Source organism: Sprattus sprattus (assembly GCF_963457725.1).
Source record: "Sprattus sprattus genome assembly, chromosome: 9".
NCBI lineage: Eukaryota > Metazoa > Chordata > Actinopteri > Clupeiformes > Clupeidae > Sprattus > Sprattus sprattus.
In genome coordinates, this window is record NC_137928.1 from 25,077,136 (window position 1) to 25,087,778 (window position 10,643).

A 10,643-nucleotide genomic window follows, 5' to 3' on the forward strand; every position below is an offset into this window, starting at 1 on the left:
TGGTCATCATCCTACTGTTACCTGTGTGGTCATCATCCTACCGGTTACCTGTGTGCTCATCATCCTACTGTTACCTGTGTGCTCATCATCCTACTATTACCTGTGTGGTCATCATCCTACCTGTTAACTGTGTGGTCATCATCCTACTGTTACCTGTGTGGTCATCATCCTACTGTTACCTGTGTGGTCAGGCTACCCGTCACCTGTGTGGTCAGGCTACCTGTTACCTGTGTGCTCATCCTACCTGTCACCTATGTGGTCGTCCTACTGTTAAATGTGTGGTCATCTTACTGTCACCTGTGTGGTCATCCTACCTGTCACCTGTGTGGTCATTCTACTGTTACCTGTGTGGTCATCCTACTGTCACCTGTGTGGTCATCCTACTGTCACCTGTGTGGTCATCCTACTGTTACCTGTGTGGTCATCCTACTGTCACCTGTGTGGTCATCCTACCTGTTACCTGTGTGGTCAGGCTGTCAAAGTGGCTGGAGGTAGTAGAGAGACCAAATCAGTGCCCGCATCATCATTTGACACAGTCAGACCCAGGCCTCAGCACAGTAAATATCACAACATATTCACACAATACAATGTTATAGAAATTTCACAAATTCCTCCAACATCTTGCATGCCTTCCCTTATGGTTATTTTTAGCTCAAATGTTTGCTGATTGTCTTTTCCCCCTCCCTGTAGAGGTTTCACAATCCTGCACTGATTGAAAGCAGTTTTTCAAGACATATTATATTTGCTTTCTTTCTCGTTGGTTAAACACTCTTTATGAAGACAATCACCTCTTGAACCGTGCAGTGTGTTTTCAGTTTGTCCAAAGTGGATCAGTGTTGTCCATGCGTGTTACTGGATCCTCTTCTCTTGGAGGGCTGCCCTGTAGGTGGCAGCCAAGGGTTAGGAGGAAGCTCAGAGGGTCTCCGTGTACAGACAGCAAGAGGCTATGATGTGAGTTTACCATGCAGACATAGCACTGCGTACCACACCGCCAGAGATGCAGGACCAAGAGTCATGTTCAAGTCAGAGAACATTAATTAACATATTAAGGTGACTTAGGTGTGCGTGCATGTGTAAAGAAACAAAGATTGGCGGTGGAAAGGGAGATTTAAGTTCAAATATGCAGAGTTGCCAAAATGCTGTCAGCGTTGGACCCCTTTTAATGTAATGGTTTGTTTTGATGTTATTAATTCATATTAATTAAGTTAACTCCAAATTTGTCTCTTGCCAGACTGACTGTTTTATCTCAGTTCATTTCAATGACCAATGTAGTAAATAATGTATTATAGTCTACTAAAGCCATCATAAAGTCTAGGGTTTCAAAATGAGCTTAACTGTATTTCTGGCATATACATTTCAGCTGTGTTCGATTCATTGAGTTTGTGGTAACAGTATGTTGGACTTTCAGTGCTGGTTGAATGACTGAGCTGGATGAGTTTAGGTAAAGTAAACAGAATGCAACCCCTACCCCCCAAAACAAATGTCCCTCCTTCAGTTCCAGCCAGTTGATCATAGACGTTTTTCATTTTTGAATTACATCCAGGGGACAGAGCCTGATCTATGGACCTGATTATAAACTTCAGAAGGGAATGCCTCAGCTATATGCTGCCAAGGCGTTTTAATAACAACAGTTCATGGAAGCAGTCCTGGGCCCTGTTCGGCGAAGAACTGAAGCTAGGATAATCAGTCTAGCTCGCTAAACGAGATAATCTAGCTCGCAAAATGAGAACAGGCTATACTGGTCTGGCGACGGGTGCTAAACTACTAAATCGTCAAGTTAATGTGTCCCAGACTAAACTCGTCAGCTAAATTGCGCGTGCACGTCCTGTTTCAAAAGGCAGGAAAGGTCGATCACCAAAACCATGATTTTTTTATAATAGTCTATAAGACTCATTTTATTCTCCGCTAAGGCAGGATATGACTATGAACGCGTTATGAAGAATTCAAGACCATAATCATGTCAAAATCCAACACTGCCGCCGCTGCGACAGCAATATAAGAAACTGTCTATAGGCTGTCTAACACCTGATATCTTTTCTGACGTTGAATATGTGACTGGTGCAGCGGTTAGAGCTCATGGTTTGAAGGAAACAGATTGCTGGTTCAAACCCCCTCGCCTCCGTACTAATTTACTTTTACATCTCCTTGTAAATCGCTTTGAATAAAACCGTCTGCTAAATGACTAAATGTAAATGTATTAATAAGAAATTCAATAAATTGAAGAAATTAAAATATATTGTGTGTATTTCTCTCTTCTTATCATGCATCCACCTTAATCATTTTCTACAAAAATGATATGCTATGGTGTAGTACACAGAGTACTTTATTCACTACTGCACAAAAACTAGACACGTTTGCAAAACTAGACGTTTGCAATGATGTAAGTTGCATTTGTTGATGACGTATGGTTAATAACATCGTCATTGTAGAAGGGACATGATAAAATCAAGATCTTAGGTAGGTAAAACAACTTTTGCCGATATCTCCGTAAGGGAGATGGGTTATGTGCTCAAATTTCCTGGGATCAAAGACGTTATGCATCCACTCGCAAAAAAGCGCAAGACATTCAATGTTCGTCTGTGGTGTTTGCAATAAATGACTGTGGGATCCCTCCTTTTGCCGGGGGGTGTGGCAAACTTAATCCAGGTACTCTTATTTTAGCCTGCCCTGGAGCAGGTTAGTGCTAAGAGATATGTTACTATGGTAGTTGCTTCGCCGAACCCGATAAAGGGGCGTTCTCTTTTTTTAGCCTGGAATCTAGCTGGCTAAACCGCTTAGCGTGCTACGCCGAACAGTACCCAGGTGTTTTCCAGGTGCATAGCCACACAAAATTCAAAATGGTTTTCCAGGCAGCATCTTAAGTTTTGTTGTTGTTGTTGTTTGCCTTCCCCGTTGATTAAACTCTCTTTTGTAAGACAATCACCACTTGGACCAGGGCCCAATGGTGGGCCATATGGTGTGGTTTTAGTTTGTCCACAATGGATCACTGTCGTCCATGGGCACTACTGGATCCTACTCTCTGCTCTCTCATCATCACACGCACGCTCACACACACACTCTTACTGCTGGCCTTGGCTTAATCGGGCTCCCGGGCGATCAAATAAGTTTGTGTAGCCCGGCCATCGCTCATTAATGTTAGCCATTCTTTACTGTTTTCCCTCAGATTGTTCACCAGTAAGAGTGTGTGTGAGCGTGCATGTGATGATAAGAGGAGGAGTAGGGGGAAGGCAACACACATTTGACTCTTGCTTAAGGACCAGTCTGTCATAGAACCAGTTATTATGACGGTCATATAGGTGTAGTCGGAGTTTTTTTTTTTTTTTTTTCTGTTTGCCGATTTTCTGTCAGCGATTCCCGGGACACTGAAACACCGAGGTGCACGAAATTTGGTGGGCATGTAGCCCCACTAGATGAGCGTGGAAACATTGATTTTCGTTTTGATCCGTTGCACCCCCGGTCGGACTGGACCCGTTTTAGAGAGGGTGGGGCGATTTCAGTTTTCTGTGAATAAGTCGAAAACCGTAGGGCTTAGGAGGACCACATTTTTTTTGTATGTTGGTCTTAAGAGGCCACGTCAACCATTCCACTACCACTTATTTCATGTATAGCGCCACCTAGTTACAAATGAAAAAGCAAAAATGGAGTGTTGTAAAACATTTTAATTGTAAGTTGACAAGGTCAGAACTGCACGAAATCGGAGGTGTGGATCATTATGACACCTTCTGACTGCACATTAAGTTCGGTGGAATTCCGTTCACGGGGGGGCATGCAATAAATTGATTTATATGATTATACACCAACTGGCCTGTAGGTGGCGCGACACAGTTTTCTTCGAATATCCCGAGAACCGTAGGGCCTTGGAGGGCCAAATTGTTCTTGTATGTTTGTGTCAAGGGGCCATGTCAACCCATACCATAACCAGTCATTACATGTATAGCGCCACCTAGATAAATATTAAAAAGCAAAAATTAGGTGTTTTAATCAAATATATGTCAAAGTGGTCGGAAAATTACCAAATTTGCCATGGACATCAAGCATGTAACCGTCCATCTTCGGTAGAGTTTTTGTCCATGGATGAAGCAAAATGGCTCTGTAGCGCCCCCTAGAACATTGCAAAAAACCCTGCGCATTGGGGTTATTTTGGCGTAGCTTGACGGAATTCGGTACACGTCTTCACCATGCTTGGACGCACCAAAAAGTCTCTTGGCGCCATGGTGGCACATCCACAGGAAGTCGGCCATTTTGAGTGGAAGATGCGTTTTGACAGCGTTTGCACACCTCACATCTGATCGAACTCCTCCGACAGCTTTAATGGTAACGCCTTGAAATGTGGTCCGGCTACTCTTCAGCCATGGGCGACTAAAAGTTATATTGGATTTTCTCATTAGTCGGAAGGTGTGGGCGTGGCAGACCTTCAAACTTTGCCAACTTGTTAGTGCTTGCCGCAAAACACAAAGTCTCTTATAACTCAATCGCATGTATGTCAAAGTGCTCGAAAAATTACCAAATTTGCCAGGGACATCAAGCCTGTAACCGTCCATCTTCGGTAGAGTTTTTGTCCATGGATGGAGCAAAATGGCTCTGTAGCGCCCCCTAGAACATTGCAAAAAACCCTGTGCATTGGGGTTATTTTGGCGTAGCTTGACGGAATTCGGTACACGTCTTCATCATGCTTGGACGCACTAAAAAGTCTCTTGACGCCATGGTGGCAGGTCCACAGGAAGTCGGCCATTTTTAGTGGAAGATGCGTTTTGACGGCGTTTGCACACCTCGCATCTGATCGAACTCCTCCGACAAATGTAATGGTAACGCCTTGAAATGTGGTCAGGTTACTCTTCAGCCATGGGCGACTAAAAGTTATATAAGATTTTCTCATTAGTCGGAAGGTGTGGGCGTGGCAGACCCTCAAACTTTGCCAGTGCTTGCCAGTGCTTGCCACAAAACACAAAGTCTCTTATAACTCTTGCGTACATTGTTTGATCCAGAGAAAATGTCTTAGGGTGGACGCTAGATCCAGCCCAAACGCGTACATATGCCTGACTGATATCACCTATAGCGCCACCTGTTGGTGGTTGGAAACTTCACTTTGTATCCACACCTCTTTATTTGACCTGTTTGAACAAACTGCATTGCAAAAGAAAAATATACCAAAACAATCCACAAAAAAATCTATCACAAATAATTCCTTTAATACATAAAAATGAAACACAAACCAATTTACACACACAAAACACATAAAAACACACAAACACACTGACAACCATGACTCATTCTGTGCCAAAACCTACTGAACAGTTCGGCGGTCATATTTTTTAACGCTTTTTAAATGCGTTACGTCTAGTTATTAAAGGGGATGAAGCATCTTGACCATAGGCTTAACATAAGGCATTATCAATCACACACATATTCATTCATCCATTCTCCCAACAGCAAAAAAAAAAAAAACATCTGAATAGTGATCTTGATTGGGCTGGACAGCGATCTTCAATGGGCTGGAGAGCGATCTTCAATGGGCTGGACAGTGGTGCTCAATTGGCTGGATAGTGGTCTTTAAGCATAGTAATAAAGCTCACATTAACTTTCTACAGAGGCAATAAGACATAGCAGTTGGGCTGTCAATCTGATAGTGCTATGTTCTATCCAGTTGTGTTTTGTGATTGTAACTGGACTATACGGATAGAAAGTACTCCAGTTCTGTGGCAGGAGTTTGGTTCTCTTAAGACAACAACAGAGAAGAGGGATGGGGGGCATCCTAGGGCCAGCCACAATATTGACCTCAACAAACTAGGGGTCAGCCAGGAGGCGTTCAATCTGTGTGATCAATCTGTTTCAGTGAAGGTTAAGTATGATTCATCTGTTTTAGTGAAAGTTAGGTATGATTAATCTGTTTCAGTGAAGGTTAAGTATGATCAATTTGATTCAGTGAAGTTTAAGTATAAGTATGAAAAGTCTGTTTCTGTGAAGAAAGTATCCAATAATGTATGTATTTGTATTCACCCGTCGCAGTCACTCTCTGTCTGTGTTTCACTCCCTTTCTCAATCCTTCCCTCATGCCCAGAGCCACCAGAGTTGCCTGCTCTGTACTCCCTGCAGATGTGGCAGCCAGGGTGGCCTTGTCTGGGCTTTCCATATGTTTCAGTGGAGTTGAATTTCTAATAAGCCTCTCTCTATCTCTTATCCTTTCTCTCTCTCTCTCTCTTCTGTCTTACGCAATTTCTCCATCCTTCTTTTATATCCAGAGCCGTTGAAGCTGCCTGCTCTGTGGGCTGGGAATCAGGGGTGGGAATCTCAAGGTTCCCTTTATGTGTCCTTTGGTCACGTTTGCCTCACATGACCGTCCTCCTCATGCAGCCATTGGCAAACGTTGTTTGCTCTCCCTTGTGTGTTTAACAGACTGATTCAATGTTCTGTGTGGTGCATATGCATGTCTGTCAGTCGAACGGAAAGAAAAGACAAGGTTTTCAATTCAGTTTTTTTTGTTGTTGTTTATTTAGAATGCAGCAGAGAGGAATCTTTTCAGCTGGTGTGGTTAGCTTTCAGTACCACTTGAGAATTCATTCAAATGCCTCTGTGAGGGGCCGCTCGGTCACACCATGTTATTGGGATGTGGCGATTAGAGAGGATAGTGACAGTGCACAAGATGATGGTTTTCGTACAAAAATAGATATTTGTACACCAGCCTACGTATTTCCGCCTGATTTGATTTCAAGCTCATACGTAGTCTTGCCCAGCCCCGCCTAACATCGTTTCCAGGCTTCACCCTACAACCGCACCAATCAGCGAATAGTTCAGAGCTGTGACACAAAACTCGCCTTGCCGAGGTGCATGTAGTCCAGCGGAGTTTGTAGTTTACCAGCATTGTCTCAACTCTCGAGAACATCAGAAAATTAAAAGGAGAACAAGAGGATTGTCTTGTAAGTTTTATGATTGGAAAGGACGTCGTAGCTCTTCTCCCAACTGGCTTTGGGAAGAGTTTAATCTACCAGATGGCCCCGTTAGTAATGGAGAGACCGAATGCTTACCAAACGTTGCTGATTGGTTAAGGGAACTCCAATGATTTTAAACCTCAAGCTAAGCACCCGCCCATCTCGGAAACGAAAATGCATGGGGTTTTGCCAGACTGACTGACGGAAAGAAATGGAGTCACAGGCTGGTAATGGCCAGGCTACTAGATTGGACCAATAAGCTCCAATTGGATCTAACCATGTCAGTGGGGTAACCCTCCCTGCATTAGTCCTATAGTGCACATAATACATTACATTAACAGATACATCAATCCACCACCAAGTTCACCAATGTTCCCATAACAACACATTTACCATGTTTACACCTTTAACACATACCACCCATGATATTAACAAACATACCTAACAAACAAACCTTACATACCTTTGCGCCCTCTTCTATGTCTCCAACCAATATTTTGACATGGGTGTGTCATTTGACTAAGTTCGTCGCCCAGAAGAGCTATAAATACATTTCCACGTTTTCCAAATCGCCCTTGAGCCTGCGAGACAAGATGCTGTCATTTAATTGGCTGAAGTGGCAGAGTCAGAAATACTTTGTGAATCGTGGCTTGCAGAAAGAGAGCTGGAAGTAGTCTGACAAGGTTAGCTACTAAATACACCAGGAAATAATAAAGCCTCATATTAGTAGGCCTATTTCGTTTGGTCTCATCATTGATATTTCTTACCCTTTTGTGCTTTGAAAGTAGGAAAATTCCACCAAAAAAGAAGAGAGGTATCAGATTTGTTTTCACCAACCAGAGAGTAAGTAGGTAGCTGTAGCTTTCAAGAAGCCCATGGTCGTTGTTAGTTAGCTACTAGGGAAACTACCCACACAGTAAAAACCTGGCTTTATCACCACCCATTCTACAATGGAAACAAGTTGTCAGTGTGAAGAGCATGTAACTTTTGCTTGTACTAAATTTGTCCCTATCTTCTGCAATCTTTTGACCAGTGTGTTAGCAGCAGGTGGTCTTGTTGAAGCCAGAATGATAAAGCTAACCTACCCACATAATGGGACCATGCTAGTTTAGCCTATTACCAGCAGGCTTGCAACTCAAAAGTGATATTAACTGGTAGTAAGTAGCAGTGGCGGACCTAGTCATTTGGGGGCCTAAGGCGAACATAGCCAGGGGCCCTCTTCATCCGTCCTTTTAATGCAAAAAAAAAAGGGCCACCTCAAAGCAGGGGCGGACTGGGGGAAAAAAGTGGCCCAGGAGTTGTCTGTCAGAGCGGCCCACTTAATATATGGCGCGTTGCCCACTCAATGTATGCAAAATACCCATACACATAACATAATTTTGGATGATTACAAAGAAATAACATTATATATGTTTTTTAATAACAAATTTGCCTGGATGGACACATGAAATAAAATGATACTGGCTATTGTAACACTCCAAGGTAGGTATAGTTTGCTAGATGAATATGCTTAACTCTGGGCTAGTATCAGATGGTTATATTATATGTATAACTACAGAGCCTTTAGGAATAAATGTCAGCAGAGAAAGAGTACACAATTTTTTTGATAAGGATTAGGGCGACCTACATTAAGCAATATCAATTTTTTTGTAGGCTGATTAACTCATACAGCAATACCTTTTTGTAGGCTATAGTAGATGGCAGCACACAATCAAAATATTTCCCCTCTACCTACATAGCTACAGTAGCTAGTTATATGGAAGAAAGTTGCATTCAGGAGCCTTCATAAGCAAACATGATTTGGCTCCACATTAAATTATCCCACTTTTTCATTATCCACATGTCTCAAATGTTGTATGATGCAACATAGCTTTACAGGACACATAAAATATGTCCAGTAACAACGTAAAGAAGGGGGCAACATATAAGTCAAAACCAACTATATTTATTGACTGATCTCGAAAGTACTCAGTGTTAGGGCAAAAAGCGAACATTCACACTGTACAACCTATGAAAAGTGACAGCGGTAGCCTACAAATAAAGGAATACAGACCGCGTTAGCCACTTCACAGCGTGCTAGCCATGATTTTCTTTCGTTCCAATTCTTGGATGTAGCCAGGAATCATTCCACCCTTTGTAGAAACCTGTTGAATCGATACATTTGGTGTAGGAAGTCCTAATTGTTTTGTTGTCAATTTATCTTAATTAGTACGCCGACTAAAAATTAGTTTCTTTCAAGGAGTGACTCCAGTTGTTGCACTGAATGTTAGACATCTTGACAGAATATGCCTTGACCGTCTTTTTTAAACACATTCGTCCTTATACTTATGACGAAAGAATGGAGCATGGCGAGCCCTCCCGGAAGCCATGGAAAATGCATTGAGAGCCCTCTTTTATGAAAGAGAATGGATTTAACATTAGAGTGAGAGAGATGTAGCTGCCAAATGTGAGGACCCTGCCTGATGTGAGTCCGCCAATAGGATGTCTAGAGTCCGCCGCTGCCTGATGTGAGTCCGCATGCGCAAACACAAACGGTTTACGGCAGAAGGCTCAGGAGCAAACTATCCAAGACGTGCATTCTCATACATGGTTTAATATCAACGTATCTGGCTTCTCTTAACGCATAATGTAGGTTTATTTAACGTAGTGTTTTATAATTTTGTCAACGGTTTACAGCATAAGGCTCAGTGTCAACATATGGGGCTATGTTGTATTACTGTTACTAGTAGGCTAATGAATGCACTGCTTAACTAATAATTCAATAAACATGAAGCTTAACATCATAAACTTTGGTGGATTTCAAACGTAAACAAATGCGCTTGTCATTCCACTTCATGCTGTAGCCTACACCACCAGCATTACCTGGCTCGTTGTACTACAATAGTGTCGCAAAGTTTGCGCATGCGGCCTCACATCAGGCAGGTCCTCACATTTGGCAGCTACAAGAGATCTGGGGCGATTTCCATTTAGCCCCAAATAGGGACGCCGCCTTCTGAAGCACAACTGTTGCCTGATTCGACATTTGGTAATTTCCGACAGAGAAAAAAAATCTCCTTTTCCTGAAGGCAGTTCGTCGCCACAATCGCCCTTAAGGTCCGCCGCCACTGGTTTGAACTTTATTGTAGAAATGAACAGAACAGAACATACGATGGGGTGTACACATCAGTGGTAAGGGTAGTGTTGCATGCTGGGTGTGTGATTATGTGTGTGTGTGTGTGTAGGGTTGTTAAAGGTGTCTACGAGCGAGACACGCAAGTATTAGGCTAGAGTGATTGACATTTAATAACAAATAAACATAGTAAGACTGACAGAGGAGATTAGATTAGTAAAGAAAATAGTAACCATGAGTGTGAATACAGGTCACTAGGAGTAGTATAAATAGCAGACAGTGATTCCTCATTGTTATCATTAGAGGTGTATAATGTATTCTGTGAAGCAAGGAAAACTGTCGCCACCGACAACATCTGCGGGAGGGCCGGTTGGTTATAGACTTGGGCCATCCCATCGGTGCCTGGGTGGGTAACTCGTCGGGGGCTTTCTGCTGGGTGGGGACCTAAGGCAGTTGCCTAGTCCGCCTTAATGGTAGGTCCGCCACTGGTAAGTAGGCCTATATGATCCCTTGGATAGTAATAAGGCTATTTCCGTTTCCTGTTATCTCTCGACCAATGTCAGCAGTCAACTAAGCATTGTTTGTGTCTGTATTAAATTGATAAATTG